The 18,926-nt window shown below is 36.3% G+C and overlaps 1 long non-coding RNA gene across 1 annotated transcript; it reads left to right on the top strand.

Annotated features, from left to right (window-relative positions):
- The first annotated feature begins 12,047 nt into the window (after positions 1-12,047).
- On the top strand, positions 12,048-14,726 carry LOC147544412 (uncharacterized). The gene is made up of 4 exons (XR_015224127.1): positions 12,048-12,193; positions 12,276-12,334; positions 13,189-13,268; positions 14,468-14,726. It is a non-coding gene; the product is annotated as an uncharacterized LOC147544412 (long non-coding RNA).
- The last annotated feature ends 4,200 nt before the right edge of the window (positions 14,727-18,926 follow it).

Raw genomic sequence — 18,926 nt, 5'->3', positions numbered from 1 at the left:
CATGAATTATTAGAAATAAAACCCGAAACGAACTAACTCATCGAAGTTAACTGATCTAAATGTGCATTTTCATGCCACATCAGTCATCCTATCTTTTCAGAGGCACATTAGTTTTGAAACAGCGTAATTATTCCACGATTATGTTGATAACCCTATCGTTCTTCTCAATATCACACGCTTTTGCCACGCGTCTTGATCTCAGTATTTGGACGAATCTTTTATTCTTTTTATGAATATCTTTCAGATTTCCTCTCTTTACGCATTAAAAAAACCTTATTTTACTTAAGTTTTTTAATTTTATGTTTGTAGTTTTTGTTGTACTACTGAGTTTTTACTTCTTCTATTCACGTCCACACAGTCATTGATTCTGATCTTCTTCTTCTTCCTCCTATCTTCCCACAACCACCACCACCCGATAAAGGCAAATGAAGTTACGAGGGACCATATGCATGCCATTCTCTGGTTTAAAAAGGGGGAATCACTTAGGAAATATTTAAACCTCCCGCTTGTTACAAGTAGATTATCATATTTTGAATGCGTAAACTTATTAAATCATATTATGAAAGCGTAAAGTAGTGAAGAATTCATTTTCTTTGTTATGTCGGTTAAGTTTTAGTTATTAGGTGGAGCGCCTCAAACCCCAAACCTCAAGCTAACCGCCTTGAAATCGAAGATTTAAGACCTTCAAACTAGATTCATGAGCAACGCCTACCATGAGTGCACAATGAATACATGAAAAACCAAATTACTGGATTAAAACTCAACTGCAGTAGACTTCAACAAACTTAAGTCTCGGGTAGGCAAGCTCAATTCCCAATCAAGGAAGCATTGCATTCAAATTCATTATTGGCATTATCTGAAATTTAACGGTGACAACTAACATGATACAACGAGATTTACCTCACGCTTGTAGAAAGTACTCCCTCCGTCCCAAAATGAATGACCTAATTTCTATTTTGGGTTGTCCCGTTTTAGAGTCCTATTTCTAAAAATAAAGAAATGAATTTTTCGCTATTTCCAATAATACCCATTACTATAAATTTAATGACAACTTTATTTAAAGGTAAGTTCAACTTTTTCATTGTAAATAAACAAGTTAATGAGGATACAATTGGAAAAACCATGTTATTTTTGAAAGTCAAACAACAATTAATGATGTTCCCTTAATAAGTTGGATTTTCAAAATAGGTCATTCATTTTGAGACTGAGGGAGTAATAATTTATGTTCTTGATTATTACGCTATCAACGTTCGTATTCTAATCCAATACTAACTCTCACAATAAAACAATCTTTCTCCTTTTCAATAGATATAAAAAGATCACAATTTTAACTAAGATAGACCTTTATAGAACCCAAACTTGACATGTAAGTCGACAAAACATTATGCCAAATGACACAATCATCGAATCATCGTCGAATGAGAGTGTGGTCCACAAGGCTACCCTTGTGTTAGCGCCGACCCCATACGCTTCATACCTAGGTCGTACCTCCGTACGCCTTCACCATGCGAACCCGTCGGTCACCGCAATAAATATCTGGTAGAGAGGGTCGAACCAACCACAAAAACTCATAGTATCACACCACAAACATTGGTTCTTATAAAGAATTACAAACAAGTTCATCAAAAAATTGAAGCCAACAACACATGACAAGTCAAAAGGGATGATGCACATAATAGATCCTCACGTGGATTGCAACCTTAAACAAACAAATAACAATAATAGTTAACAAATATAGACTCACCAATATAAGGTACCATCTAGCTAGGAGGTACGTGGTTTAAAGAATAGGAACCATGTGAATTATCTCAATAAATTCGTTCATTGTAGATTGTCTTGACAGCTTACACAAAAACCTATCATAGCTCCTCACTCAGAACTCCGATCAATACACCGTTTAAAGCATTGGAAAGTAGATGAATATCCATTCCCAACCATATAGGAAACACACCCAAATTCATTACATATCAATACCAGATTCAGTTTTAATCAAGATCGAAATACAATAGGGAATGATCTGACACCTAGTACGAAAACTATTATAACTCCTCACTCGAAACTCCAATTAATACACCATTTGAACCACTAGAAAGTAGACAAACATGCCTTTCCAACCATATATTATACACACCGAGATTCACCATCTAGCAATACCAGATTCAATTTTAAGCTAGATCGAAATACAGTAAGGACTGATCTGACACCTAGTACAAAAACTATTATAACTCCTCACTCGGAACTCCAATTAATGCACCGTTTGAACCAATAAAAAACACAACTTTCCAACCATATAAGATACACATTGAGATCCATCATCTATCAATACTAGATTCAATTTTAATCTAGACCAAAATATTGTCCTTTACAGATGTTTTATGGAATTCAAGATAAAACTAATATCTAAACCATTCTACCATTATTTATAGAACTTATGTGATTAACAATACTAAACCTATCATGGAATGAATTGAAAGAGCCTATAAAAGAATTAAGAGGTAGGAAATCTACCTCTTTTCGTCTTAGATGGCTTCAAGACTATAATCATGCATCTTTCTCTCTCTAGAGAGCTCCATCTCTACATCTTTTCTTCTCTATTCACCTTCCTTCACTAAGGAGTGGCTTGTTGGAGATTAAGAAGATATACCAACTATAGCATAAAGAATCCACAGATTTCTTCAGTTTATTCATCAAAATCTTCTCCAAAGAAGACCATTTCTCTTTCTCTCTCTCTAAGTTTTGTTCTAGATCTACAAAAAAAAAATAGGTCTACACCCCTTTTATATAATTAACTCAAGCAACCCTATTTTTCCTTCTAACCCACTTCTATTTCATGATACTCAAGCCCACACTAACTTACTCTTCATATTAGTGCCAAACCCAAGTCGACCTTAAAAGATGATTTCGTCCTCGAAATCAAACATACCACAATCACAAACAATATGCAAGCAAGTCTAGCAAATGCTAGAACATATATGTTATACAAGCACAAGAAACACAAGACAACATAAGGCACTCTGTACCCTCAGGTTTAAGCAAACAACAATCACAAACTCGCTACAACAAATCATAAGTTACACATGATCAGATTCGATACAAGTCACCGGCGATTTATAATCTCTATATCACAATAGCAGACTCATATGATATCAAAGCTTCCGTGTTTGCATCGACTTGGTACTCTCCTATAAATCATGCGACCCTTCGGTCATAGCACCTCTTATGAGCAGGAAGCGAGCCAACCTCTAGTTGGTAAATCACTTCTCAAACTAGAAGTATGTGGTCCACAAGAATTAACTTGTGTTTGCATCGATCAGCAAGTCGAGCCAACCACCAAATTGAAACGAAATATCCTCATCCATAATAGAACTCAAGATCATAGTCCACGAAGTTGCCCACTATCACGACAACAAACTCGTGTTTTCATCAACCCGCATGTCGAGCCAACCAGTCTTAGTTCAGTCCATTATCAGGACTCGAAATCATGGTCCACTAGGTTAGTCGAAATCACATCAACAAACCTGTGATTGCATCGACCTCCTCGTCGAGCCAACCATACTTAGTCTCACTTTGATATCGCTTATTGAGTAAACATCTAACTCCATGCTCCACTAGATAGCCTACCATAGATTAGCCATGTGTTTGTATCAACCTTTCTGTCGAGTCAACCTCTATTCGGGTTAACATTTTCTCACTCAATCAAATTTTTGAGTAATTCATAAACAACTGATACACTACCGACGATATACATTCAAACAATTCAAAACCCCAAAAAGTAAGGAGTTTCACTACCCTCATGTACATCATAACATATGAATTGCTATAATCACAATCACATACCTTAGGTTTGATATCAGAGTCAAATAAGACATTTGATCACACATATCACAGACAAAAACACATCAAAGTGTTCCTAATAATGGCGTGTCTAACATCGACAATCAAACCCACAATACAACCCTAGGAACACTAAACCTAGAGATCTGATGCCATTTTGTAGCGCCCAAACCCCAAATCTCAAGCTAACCACCTTGAAATTGAAGATTTGAGACCTTCAAACTGGATCCATGAGCAATGCCTACCATGAGTGCACAATCAATACTTGAAAAACAAAATTGTTGGGTTAAAACTCAACTGTAGTAGATTTCCACAAACCTAAGTCCTGGGTAGGCAAGCTCAATTCACAATCAAGGAAGCATTGCATTCAAATTCATTATTGGCATTATCTGAAATTTAACGGTGACAACTAACATAATACAATGAGATTTACCTCACGTTTGTAGAAACTAATAATTTATGTTCTTGATTATTAGGCTATCAACGTTCTCGTATTCTAATCCAATACTAACTCTCATGATACAAAAATCTTTTTCAATATATATCAAAAGACCACACTTTTAACTAAGATAGACCTTTATACAACCCAAACTTGACATATAAGTCGCCAAAACATTATGCCAAAAGACACAATCATCAAGCCATCGTCGAATGAGACTGTGGTCCACTAGGCTACCCTTGTGTTAGTGCCGACCCCATACGCTCCATACCCAGGTCGTTCCTCCGTACGCCTTCACCATGCGAACCCGTCGGTCATCGCAATAAATATCTGGTAGAGGGGGTCGAACCAACCACAAAAACTCATACAACCCTCCACCAACTCCATCACATCACACACACATAATAGCATCACACCACACATACATAATATCATCACACCACAAACATTGACTCTTACAAAGAATTACAAACAAGTTCACCAAACAATTCAAGCCAACAACACGTGACAAGTCAAAAGAGATGATGCTCATAATAGAACCTCACATGGATTGCAACATTAAGAAAACAAATAACAATAATAGTTAACAAATATAAACTCACCAATATAAATTACCATCTACCTAAGAGGTCCATTGCTCAAAGAATATGAACCATGTGAATTATCTCAATAAATTCGTTTATTGGGGATTGTCTTGACACCTTACACAAAAAAAACTACATAGCTCCTCACTCGGAACTCCGATCAATAATTCGTTTGAAGCATTGGAAAGTAGATGAATATCCATTTCCAACCATATAGGAAACAAACCCAAATTCAGTACCTATCAATACCAGATTCAGTTTTAATCAAGATCGAAATACAGTAGGGATTGTTTTGACACCTCGTACGAAAACTACTATAACTCCTCACTCAAAACTCCAATTAATACACCGTTTGAACCACTAGAAAGTAGACAAACATACCTTTCCAACCATATAAGATACACACCGACACCGTTTGAACCACTAGAAAGTAGACAAACATACCTTTCCAACCATATAAGATACACACAGGGATTCACCAGCTAGCAAAACCTGATTCAATTTTAAGCTAGATCAAAATATAATAGGGACTGTTCTGACACCTAGCACGAAAACTATATAACTCCTCACTCGAAACTTTAATTAATGCACCGTTTGAACCACTAGAAAGTAGACAAACATTCCTTTCCAACCATATAAGATACACACTGAGATTCATCATCTATCAATCCCAGATTCAATTTTAATGTAGACCAAAACATTATCTTTAATAGATGTTTTATGGAATTCAAGATAGAACTAATATCTAAACCATTCTATCATTCTTGATAGAACTTATGTGATTAATACAAAACCTATCATGGAATAAATTGAAAGAGCCTACAAAAAAACTAAGAGATAGGAAATCTACCTCTTTTCGTCTTAGATGACTTCAAGACTACAATCATGCCTCTTTCTCTCTCTAGAGAACTCCATCTCTACCTCTTTTATTCTTCATTCATCCTTCCTTCACTAAGGAGTGGCTTGTTGTAGATTAAGAAGATATACCAACTATAACATAAACAATTCATAGATTTCTTCTACTTATTCATCAAAATATTCTCTAAAGAATACATATGTTATACCAGTACAAGAAACACAACACAACATAATGCACTCTGTATCCTTAGGTTTAAGCAAACAACATTCACAAGATCGCTACAACAAATCACAAGTTACACATGATCAAACTCGATACAAGTCACAAGCGATTTACAATCTCTATATCACAATATCAAACTCATATGATATCAAAGCTTCCATAACAACGTCTTCAAACTCGATTGATTATGCAATTTTAGAGATTCGTACATTTCAATTTCCCTTTTGATGGGTTATAACCAATTTTGAGGTCCACTTGATAGCTTCAGTTGCTATCCGTGTTTGCATCGACTTGGTCCTATCCAATAAATCATGCGACCCTTCAGTCATAGCTCCTCTTATAAGCAGGAAGGGAGTCGACCTCTAGTTGGTAAATTACTTCTCAAACTAGAAGTATGTGGTCCACAAGAATTAACTTGTGTTTGCATCGATCAGCATGTCGAGCGAACCAATCTTAGTTCAGTCTATTATCAGGACTCGAAATCATAGTCCACTACGTTAGTCGAAATCACATCAACAAACCTGTGTTTGCATCGATCTCTTCGTCGAGCCAACCATATTTAGTCTCACTTTGATATCGCTCATTACGTAAACATCCAACTCAATGCTCCACTAGATAACCTACCATACATTAGCCATGTGTTTGTATCAACCTTTACGTCGGGCCAACCTCTATTCGGGTTAACATTTTCTCACTCAATCAAATTTTTGAGTAATTCATAAACAACTGATACACTAGCGGCGATATACATTCATACAATTCAAAGCCCCAAAAAGTATGGAGTTTCACTACCCTCATGTACATCATAAACATATGGATTGCTACAATCACAATCACATACTATAGGTTTGACATCACAGTCAAAGAAGACATTTGATCACACGTATCACAGACAAAATCACATCATATCAATATGCATTACCCTTCAAATGAAAAATTTGCACCCACAATTTCGATTCAGAAGACACAAAACAAACTTCTTTGAAGTTTTCACAAGAAAACAATTCCAAGAACATATATTCTAGATTCAACCAGTTGGGCAAGACACTAATCAAAATGTTCCTAATAATGGTGTGTCTAACATTGACAATCAAACCCACAATACACTAGGACCACTAAACCTAGAGCTCTGATACTGATGGGCCTAGAAAGTTTCCTAAAAAGGTCACCTCCCGCAAGTATAAGGGCGTCAAGTGATAGTTCTGGTAAGACCGGTTCGTTCCTCAGAGACTAAGTCAATCTATTCCGACTCCTATAACTAATTTGGATTTTCTTCGGTGTAAGATGTTGTGGTGGGAAAAATAATAAATAATTTAAAATGACGAAAAAATAAAGTGTACAGAGAAGTTCTATGTGGAGAAAGTCTAGGGTTTCCAAATATGCGTAAACTATTGCCTAATCAGTGACAACTCGATCTTCTATAACTCAAGGAGAGACAATTCTATCAACCTCGAAAAATACGACTTTCTAGAACAAAATATAATGTTTTGATTTCAAACATAAATGTTCGAGCGATAATCTAACTATTGACTATCAAATCCTAAACATGAGACACTAAAGGCACTTAGTCTAAACATGAATCATCAAAATATAAGTATAGTTAATGAAAGAAATATCATGAATTTAAATGTGAGAAATCAATTTTCCATTTAAAGGTACTTCGAAGATCTTTGGTATGAGTTGAAAAAGTCAAACATTTACGCGATACTAAGGTTTCATCCTAACCCTAGATTGATAGGTTAGTTACTCATGGTGAGAGATGGAAGTTTAATTGTATAAAATGTGGGAGAAAAGTCGAAAGAAGTCGGATTTCTTAGTGATTTTGCAACCAATCAGTCCCTTAGGGAATTAGTTTCTAGCAGGCGGGAAAACAATTCTCCCGACAAACCAAACAGAGCCTTAAGGAAATCGGTTTTCTCGTCTTCTCAGAAACGACTTCTATGTGGGAAAATTATTTTCCCAAGCAATTTTCTCGTCTTTCCCATTGATTTCTCTCTCTACTGTTTTTTTTTTCTTATAAACTCTCTCTCTCTCTCTCATACAAATAAGAACAACACCATTACAGAGAGATACAAAAATAAATGAAGATGAAACTTTTTTGATTCAATCTTTACAACAAACCTCTCTATCTCTCTCTCTGTAATTTCTCTCTCTATCTCTCTGTAATCTCTCTCTCTTACAAAGAAGGATAATACAACTAAAAGAAAGAAAGATAGATTGAGATGATGAAGACTTCCTCTCTGTTTTAGCCGGGAGCCCAAAATAAGAGATTGATAATGACTCTTCGTTTCTGTTTATTTAGCCGTGGAGAGATAATCCGACCTCTGTTCTTCTATTTTTCTTATAGTATAAGAGAAAAAAATTCTCTCTTTAGAATATCTCATGATTTCTTCTTTAGAAATAACTTCAATCTAATCTGTTATATTTCTCCTTAAGAAATCTCCAAATCGACTTTCTCTCTCAACCTCTATATTATTCTCTCTGATATCTTGCACAGAAATCAAATACCTTCTTCTGTTTCCTTCCATTACCTTTTCTTTCCATCTTTTTGTGTTTCCATTTCAGAAAATTTCCTTTTCTCTTTCTCTACTCATTCTCTCTCTCCAGAATTTAAGTTTATTTTGGTTAGTTATTGGGTAGAGATGAGAAGAAGAGAAGGAAAGAATCTGGGCATTTGAACGTTGATTATTAGGTGAATGCTACGGTGGATCTCGGCATAGATTAAAAGATTGTGACGCGCCTTTTAGATAGAGCCAAGTGTGCTGGTTAACGCTGATCCGTTCGATCCGATTTATGCGGTCAGGTACACGGAAAGAACTGGCGATTGGTTGTACTGAATCTTAGGCCCTAGAGATTCTCGAACCACAAACACGATGACCGAAAAGCGCCAGCTATCGATCTGAGCTATAAGATCTGTCTCCATTCCGCACGCCACGTGTATCAGAGTATGCTGACTTTGGTCAACTGCTTTTGACTCGAACTTCGACCTTTTCTATTTTGCTCGTCCGGACTTCAATTTGACTCCCGTTTTTGCCGCTGGATTCTTCTTGGACTCTACTTTTCAACCGAAGACTAAAACTTCGCGAACACCCTAACCTCCAAATGACCAAAATGCCCTCAAATATGTCTTTATCTCGATTTTATGCGTTTTCTGCGTTCAATCCTGTGAAAGACTTCTGGACAAAAGAAACACACAACTCATCAGGGTAACTGCTCGAATTGGACTAAATGACCCGAGTTAAGAGATTCAGATGGGATAATTTCATGTCTCATCAGATCCCATTTTGTAGCGTCCCAACCTCAAATCTAAAGATAACCGCCTTGAAATCGAAGATTTGAGACCTTCAAACTGGATCCATGAGCAACGCCTATCATGAGTGCACAATCAATACCTGAAAAACAAAATTGTTGGGTTAAAACTCAACTGCAGTAGATTTCTACAAACCTAAGTCCCGGGTAGGAAAGTTAAATTCCTAATCAAGTAAGCATTGCATTCAAATTCATTATTGGCATTATTTGAAATTTAACAGTGACAACTAACATAATACAACGAGATTTACCTCACGGTTGTAGAAACTAATAATTTATGTTCTTGATTATTAGGCTATCAACATTCTCGTATTGTAATCTAATATTAACTCTCATAATACAACAATCTTTATCCTATTCAATATATATAAAATGATCACACTTTTAACTAAGATAGACCTTTATAGAACCCAAACTTGACATATACGTCGACAAAATATTATGCCAAAAGACACAATCATCAAACCATCGTCGAATGAGAGTGCGGTCCACAAGGCTACCTTTGTGTTCTCGCCGACCCCATACGCTCTATACCTAGGTCGTTCCTCCGTACGCCTTCACCATGTGAACCGGTCGGTCATCGCAATAAATTTCTGGTAGAGAGGGTCGAACCAACCACAAAAACTCATACAACCCTCCACCAACTCCATCACATCACACACATAATAGCATCACACCACAACATAAGTTGAATGAGAGTGTGGTCCACAAGGATACCCTTGTGCTAGCGCCGACCCCATACGGTACGCCTGCACCATGCGAACCTGTCGGTCACCGCAATATATATCCGGTAGAGAGGGTCGAACCGATCACAAAAACACATACAACCCTCCACCAACTTCATCATATTACACACACATAATAGCATCACACCAGACATATAATAGCATCACAACACAAATATTGGCTCTTATCAAGAATTACAAACAAGTTAACCAAACAATTCAAGCCAACAACACATGACAAGTCAAAAGAGATGATGATGCTCATAATAGATCCTCATGTGGATTGCAACCTTAAACATACAAATAACAATAATAGTTAAAAAATATAGACTCACCAATATAAGGTACCATCTACCTAGGCGGTACATTGCTTAAAGAATAGGAACCTTGTGAATTATCTTAATAAATTCGTTCATTGGAAATTGTCTTGACACCCTGCACAAAAAAACTATCATAGTTCCTCACTCGGAACTCCGATCAATACACCGTTGGAAGCATTAGAAAGTAGATTAATATCCATTTCCAACCATATAGGAAACACGCCCAAATTCGTTACCTATCAATACCAGATTCAATTTTAATATAGATCGAAATACATTAGGGACTATTTTGACACCTAGTACGAAAACTATTATAACTCCTCACTCAGAACTCCAATTAATACACCGTTTGAACCACTAAAAAGTAGACAAACATACCTTTCCAATCATAGATAATACACATCGAGATTCAGCATCTAACAATACGAGATTCAATTTTAAGCTAGACCGAAATGCAGTAGGGACTGTTTAGATACCTAGTACGAAAACTATTATAACTCCTCACTCAGGACTCTAATCAATGCACCGTTTGAACTAATAAAAGAAGACACACATACCTTTCCAACCATTTAAGATACACACTGAGATTCATCATCTATCAATACCAGATTCAATTTTAATCTAGACTAAAATATTATCTTCTAAAGATGTTTTATGGAATTAAGATATAGGATATCTACCTCTTTTCGTCTGAGATGGCTTTATGACTACAATCATGCCTCTTTCACTCTCTAGAGAACTCCATCTCTACCTCTTTTCTTCTTTATTCATCCTTCCTTCGCTAAGTAGTGGCTTGTTGGAGATTAAGAAGATATATTGTTAGGAAAAATAACCTAATTAACTTGTTCAGGAATATGAAGATAAACGAAGTGAAAGTAAAAGTAGAGACACCAAGATTATTTAGCGTGGCAAAAAACCCCTCCAAGATAGAAGGTAAAAAACCACGCGACCTTGTCCAGAAATCTTTCACTATGATTAAATAATGGGTTACACAATTCACCAAACCTATGGTGGATAAACCAATTTTTCAAGATGTGTAGAAACACTCTTTGATAACAAATCTTCCCTAAACAAATAGAGGATTAACCAACTATTCAAGATGTGTGGAAACACTCTTGGATAACAACTTTTCCCTAAATAAATAGAGGATTGACCAATTCTTCAAGATGTGTGGAAACACTCTTGGATAAGAATTTTTCCCTAAAGAAATAGAGGATTAACCAATTCTTCAAGATGTGTGGAAACACTCTTGGATAAGAATTCTTCCCTAAACAAATAGAGGATTAACCAATTCTTCACCAAACCTGTGGTGGATAAACCAAACAAGAAAGGGAATACAAAGATTTCTTACTACCATTAGGATTTGAACAAATCCTAAATTACTGAAGGTTGAAAAAGTTCAACACAAACTAAATTGCTTCACAAGATTAATAATCTTTTTTTCTTCAAACCAATATTCTTCTCTTTCAATCTCTCTTGAAAGAACCGCTTCAGAAATCTCTCTTTCTCTGACCTCTTTCTGTTCTCATCTCTCTGATCTCTATCTCTCTCTAATCTGAGAGGATATGATCTGAAAAGTGTAACATCCCAAGATTTTAAATTAGATGAGGGACCATTCTGAACTCAGGCCAAGTTAAACACAGGGACAAAATGTGCAATCAGGTCAGAATCAGGGTGTATTTTGAAATCAGAACAAATTCAGGGACTGAACTGTGATTTCGGCTGGTTAAGGGAATAAACCAAACCAGACTAGTCGTTCGTGGTTTGGTTCAAGAGAGGTTTGGGTATGTGAGAGATTTCGATGAACGAGAGGATGTTTTGGGTGAAAAATCAAAAGGGAATGCTTGCTTTTGGAGAATTCCTACTTCTAGAAGTGATCCAAGCTAGGTTTATGGATTTTGGTAAGAATTATTAGTTCCTCTCTCTACAACCTAGTATTTCCATGATTTTAAGTATAATGGAGCTTTTACTTCGTAATTGTAGGCATTTGAGAGGAATTATTGGAACCTATGAAGATACAAATCCATGACAACTAAATTAAGGTAAGGATTGTAGTTTTTGATGATTAATTTAGTTGTTCAAAAATTCTAGGGTTTAGTGATTATAATTTGGGGCTTTCTGTTTTCTAAGGTTTGAATGGGTGAGAATTTCATGTCTTGTAAAGGTTTATCATTGATGTAGTTGTAATGGTTTAACCTTGAGATGAAATGAGTCGAAATCGAGCAGTTTTCATAGGTTGCATACTGTAAAAGCGTACTGTTTGGGTCCGTACGACGACATAGAGAATTCAAAAGCTTTTAGAGTCTTTTCAAACTTGTAGCTAGTCTCGAGAAGATTCCAGAATGGTATGGTAATAGCCGTTTCGAGTTCGTATGAGGGAGTTATGGCCGTTTGAGTGAGCAGTGCATGTTCGGGGGACTGTGTAATACAGTCTGTTGACGGGCATTTCTGTGATAATTGAGTATCCGGATGAAGTTATACAAAAGAGATGAGTCGTATCTTGGGATATTATCTTTCCGAATTGGTATGGTACACGTCGTTTCGAGTTCGGATGAGTGAGTTATGGTGGCTATAGTGCACAGCACGCTTTTAGGAAAGTCAGATTCGCTGCTGTTTGTATTTTTGCTATTTCGAGGATTGTACACTATAAATTTGACCGAGATACTTAGTAATGAAATGTGGGAAACTGAATTATCTTTCCAACGATGTATGGTATGATCGAAACGGGTCAGAGTTGGGTTGGGAATGAATCTAATGAAGGACTAGAGTTAGTCGGGTACTTCCGACGTGAATGCGAGTCAAGTCTCTTTTGTTATTTCTTTTCGTATTGTTCTTTCGTGTTATTTGTGTTATTTTGAGATTCTTGGCGAAGAATCTAAGCTTTATACTTGTCTAGGTTGTCAGAATGATAGCCGAAACGAGCGGGAGCGAGTTGCTCGAGGCGAAGCGAAGGAGGACGGAGTCCTAAATCGCTAGGTAGGGGATACCTCTTGTTTTCTTTTATACTATTGTCTAGATTCATTCTAGGAGTAGGAGATATGCATGCATCACTATGCGTAGATGAATAGTTGATCATAATGCATGATTTGTACGGCTGATTTCCATGAGGTTTATAATGTTGATTATGGCTATTTCAGGAAGTGATTTTGCGATGAAGTTATATTGTTTATTGTGATTATCAATGAGTTCTTTTGACGATTTTACTTGCAAATGAATTCCATTCTGATAGTTTTTAAATGGGTTGTGATAATCAATATTTTGAAAAACGGAAAGATTTCGTATACTGTGTGTGATTGGTGAAGTGGACTGAGACGAGTCATGAGGGTCTTGGCAGTTGCAGTGCTCCACTCTCTGGCCAAGATTCTCGTTTAGGTTGGACTCTCGGGGCTCAGGGACTTGCTACCCTTGACCGCTCGATTGGACTGTAAGCCTGTTTGTTCTTACCCTCGAGGCTCAGAGGCTGTACACCTCAGACCGCCCGACTGGTTTGGTGATTGGGATCCCTCTGCACGTTATGATATGACTCTTGGTTGTGCCACTTCTGTGTGTGATAAGATAAGTAATGTTTTAAAAAGCCTATCTCAGTCGAGGGCGTAACGGGCGAGTTCCGAATCTGCTGAGATTGTGGGTGAAGGATGTTTTCACAAGAAAAGAGTATTATTTCGGTTGTTGACACAATAAATGCTTTTCTAAAACAAGAAGAAATAGTTGCATGCTTGGGTACCGATGAGAATATGCTTTTCGTCCCAACACGAATACTGGAGGGACGACCTAACTATTCGACTTCGGTGAAGCTAAAACGTATCTAGTTAAGCTAGGTGTATAAATTTATCACGAGGTTAGCTTTTCAATGACGGTGGAGTCGCCTAGTGGGAGAGGGGCTTACCTACCTAGGGGTAAGCCACTTTCTCGAGAGAATTTGAGTACCTTGGTTAGTGCCGGTATGGGACGGTACTAGCCAAAGTACTATAGAATTCTCTGGGTAACTCCTTGTTAATTGAGAGGCATACCAAGGGTGGGCAGTTAAGTCTGCTATTGTATGCTAGTATTATATATATATATATATATATATATATATGTGCATGGTTTACTTACGAAAGAGTTTTATCGTAGTTTTGTTTAGGGACTCCTCTACCAGTTTAACTCGTGTCGGTGAGTTACTGACCCCCTACTAGTTCTTAGTGTGCAGGTACTTCTTTTGTAGTTTGATTGTCGTTGTGAGACAGTTGAGGCTCGTGATCCGCATAGGGCGTGGGGTGGCTTCACGGCTGTCTTATTTGGTTTCTTTTGTTTTCTTCTCATTATATTTTAAGTTATACCTTTATACACTGGACACCATGTATTATAAATATATATGTATCACATAGGTTGTACAGGGATGTATGGTGTTTTTTTCAGGATGAGTTAACCGAGTTCTGGTGGTTCGGCTTGGAACCAGAGTCTGTTAGTTGATTATGTTTCATTTTAGCTTCCGTTGTGTTTGTGTATGCGAATGTATGGTTTGCATGACAGGTTACAGGTACGACCGGTTCAATTTACAGAGGAGGTGCTGCCGGATTTTTGGCTCTTCTGTAGGTTGCCGGGGCGTGGTCGTGTCTATTATGGGACACAGGGCGTCACAAAAGGATTCTCTGGTAACTCTCCCAACTTGGAGGAAACTTTCTAATCTGAAAGTATGAATAATGTCTTCCCTTTTATTCCTTATTTATAATGATAAATAAGGAGGTGTTCTACTAGAAATAGGATTCTTTTTTAGGCTTGAAATAGAAACTTATATTTCTCCCCAAATAAGGAATAAGGGAAATCCTATTCCAACTAGGAGTCCTTTTATTATGAGGACCCCAACATATACCAACTATAACATAAACAAACTATAGATTTTTTTTCAATTTGTTCATCAAAATCTTCTCCAAAGAATACCATTTCTCTTTCTCTCTCTAAGTTTTGTTCTAGATCTACAAAAAAAAGAGCTCTACACCTATTATATATAATTAACACAAGCAAGCCCATTTTTCCTTCTAACTCACTTCTATTTTATGATACTCAAACCCACACTAACTTACTCTTCATATTAGGCCCAAACCCAAGTTGATCTAGAGTTTTGTTATATCCACTTAATTTGATATATAAAAAAAAAAAAATAGGGGTGTTACATTAAAGCATTTGTAACAAGCATCCTCACTTTTCAGATTTAGTTTATCTCAGCTAACCCATTAATAAATTCTATTTTCACAAAACTTCTATGTTCTGGTCTAGAACTGGTTTTCGAAAATGCGCTAATAGTTTGACATCGATTTTGTTTTCTCTTCAAGTAAGGGAGTTTGGCTATCAGCGAGATAAACCTAAAATGATGCCGCCGTCATATGTATTTGGGCTATTCTAAGCAGCAAATGAACCTTATTGGCACAATGGGTAAAGGACAACCTTATAGAGAAGGTGATTTTAGGCCACAATGAAGGAGATACCTGAGTTTGCCCTTACTTTCTCTAATTTAAAGTTTTTTTAAATAATGGGGTTTGTGTTTAAGTTTTGTAATAGTTGGGGTTCGGTATGGTAAAAATAAAATAAATTAATAGAGCCAAAAACCAGATCTTTTAAATATGGCTTTTGGCTTTCTGTTACTTTAATTTATTAGAAATGTCTAATGCGCTACATCATGATTTTATTTAGCTAGCATAAAAAAAATGGAAATGGGTTGTTTGGGTCAAAATAAGTATTGATAATATTTTTTTTTGTTGAACTAGCTATTCATTAATTAATCAAAACGTTATTACAATATTTATGAACTAAAATACAAGGAACATTCTTCCACTTCTTGTTCATGTTCTTTTTCCTTGCCCATCTCGCTAATTTATCTGCATTCGAGTTGAATTCTCTCCTGGTGTAATTGAATTTAATTGCCTCGAATTCTTTTCTGCTTTCTCTAATTCTATTGATATGGATAAGAGATTGCCAGTGTACTGTGTGATGTTTGTTGTGGAGATGTTTGATGAGCTTAATGTTGTCGCTATCGATAATGATAGACGTATGATTCATTTCTCTCGCCCATTCTATTCCGAGTAAGATTGTCATAGCTTCACTTTCTTCACTATTTCTAGCCCTCGAGGATTTCAGCTGAGCTCCTATAAATTTTGAATCTGCATTGTGAGCAACCTCCTGCCAATAATTTTATTAAGATTAATGTTGATGCATCGTTTAAGAATGTAACATCCAATATGGGAATTAGAAAATATTTTTTTTATTCACGGAGAGTTGTCAAAATATTATGGATAATGATTGATAACATTAAAATAATATGGATAGTTAGCAATCATGTCATTTTCAATTTTTTTTCATTTTCTATTTTTTTTCATTTTCAATATACCTTTATACATTAATGCTTATATTCTGTCTATAAAATCCAAAAAATATGTAGGTTTTTTTCTTCTTCTTCACCGATCATTCTTCTTCTTCAATCCAAACCCGACTTCTTCTTCTTATTATTATTCTTTATTGTCTTCTTTATAGGTTTCTCGAATAATAGTTCGTACCTTTTCTTATGAAACTTGTTTGATAACTGTGCATCAGGAGATTATATAGGAAAACATTGCTGCTTCATTGAAATATAAGAGTCGAATATGAGTTTGTTGTCGAATCTTACTGTGCATCAGGAGATTCTAAGGGAGGAGTTTTATTCATACCTCAAGGGCAATCATCTCCATCCTTCATCCGAAGATCAAATTCCCCGTCCAGAGAACAGTAGAGGGTAATCAGAGGACAACCCGAGAATGTTACATCCTCTCGGCTAGAGAATGCCTGAAAGTAGCAATCAAACAAATAGGAAAACTGAGTATCTCAAATCCGATTGGAACCTAAAGAAAAGTGTGGAGCCAAACAAGAACGAGACTCTCCTTTAAGTGATCTCCCTTAAGGTATGTTTATCCAACTCAAATTCTAAATTAAATCATTTAAGCCTTTCTTTAGAAAAACATTAAAAAAGCTGAAACTATATATACTATGTATTTGGTAGTATCTAAGTACTTTATTTTTTCTAAGTATAAAAGTCTTTAGGAGATTAGTCCTTTAGTTTTCCCTTTTTGATTGATTAGTTGTCTTGCTATATTTCAAAGAAATAATGAATGAAAATTAGTTGTTTATGAAATTTATGTGTAAATTCCCAAAATTATGAATTCTACCTCGGCAAACGCCAAATCGCCATTAAATCTTTGATCATCAAGATTAAAAGAATGTACATCAGACTAACAAACATAAGCCCTGCTAGCTGAAACAGTAAATGTGCTAAAGTCGTAACCAGACACCAAACGAAAGCCTCGTTGGCTGAAGCGGTGAATCTACTGAAGCCGTAACCATGCACCAAATGAAAACCCTACTACCTAAACCAATGAAACTGGTGAAGCCGTAACCAGGCACCAAACGAAACCTCTGGTAGCTAAAGTGATATGACCGATGAAGCCATAACGAGATACCCACCGAGTAAATTAACGTGGTAAGCCCTGAAAAAAAAGGTGGTGTGGTTAGCCCTGCTCGTTAGGCTCATTTGAAAGAATAGGCCTTCGTTGCTTAAGATATGACCAGACATCAAATAAAGATTAGCGTGGTAAGCCCTACTGACCTAGCTTGTTCAATAGATAAACCTTGTTTACTCAAGCATCCATCAAGTAAATATACCGTGGTAAGCTATGTTGTCCAGGCGTGATCAAATAAGCCTGTTTACTCGGGCATTCATTAGGTAAAACTAAACGTGATAAGCCCGTCTGGTCAGGCACATTCGTCAAATATAAGCCCTGGTAGCCCAAGCAATAACTAAGCATAAGACAAAAATTAATCGTGATAAGCCTTATGGTTAGGCACATTCGTCAAATATAAGCCACGTTTGCCCAAGCTATAACCTTGCATAAGATAAAAATTAAATGTGGTAAGCTTTGTTGTTCAGGCACATTCGTCAAACATAAGCCTTGGTAGCGAGAGGTATAATCGGGCACATAAATAAAATAAAATAAGCCTTGCGATCAAATTGTAAAAACGAAAATTTGGTAACAACAAAAAGATTGTTGACTAAAGGCACGTTTAACAGGCACATTCAAACCTTTATTCGCACATATCCGAACTAACATTTAAAGCATAGAAAGCCCTGATCAATCAAATCACGTGGGAGGCCAGCTAACTAGGTAAATAAATTTTAATATAAAAAACGCTGTTTTGAAGAGACACAAAGGAGATCATCACAACAAAGTTCATTGAATCGAAAGTACCATTGAATCACATTAAAGTCAGAGGTTAGTATACTTTCAAGTTCGACTGCTTTCTGATTCGAAGTACCATTGAATCGAAAGGTAATCGTTGTATCCTGGGAGACAAACGCCGGTAACTGTTTGGTACTATACAGGGCGTCAATTGTCTTAAGGAAAGAGGAATACCTCGCCTCGATTAAATATCTTCTTCTTCTTATCCTCTGATTTTTCTTTTTCTTTTTAGTCTATCTGATTTTTAGTCAAAGACATTCTGATTTTTTTAAATCAGAAGTGTGTTGATTTTTAAGTAATAAATCAGTAAACACAGTAGGAATACAATTCCTCTTTCCGATCTTAAATCGATAGTGAGATTCGACTACGAAACATCTGTTCTGGATAATAG

The sequence above is a fragment of the Eschscholzia californica genome, unplaced genomic scaffold (assembly GCF_041429995.1).
Source record: "Eschscholzia californica isolate CP2 unplaced genomic scaffold, dmEscCali1.0.p SCAF_4, whole genome shotgun sequence".
In the NCBI taxonomy this organism is placed as follows: domain Eukaryota; kingdom Viridiplantae; phylum Streptophyta; class Magnoliopsida; order Ranunculales; family Papaveraceae; genus Eschscholzia; species Eschscholzia californica.
This window is presented reverse-complemented; position numbering and strand designations above follow the sequence as displayed.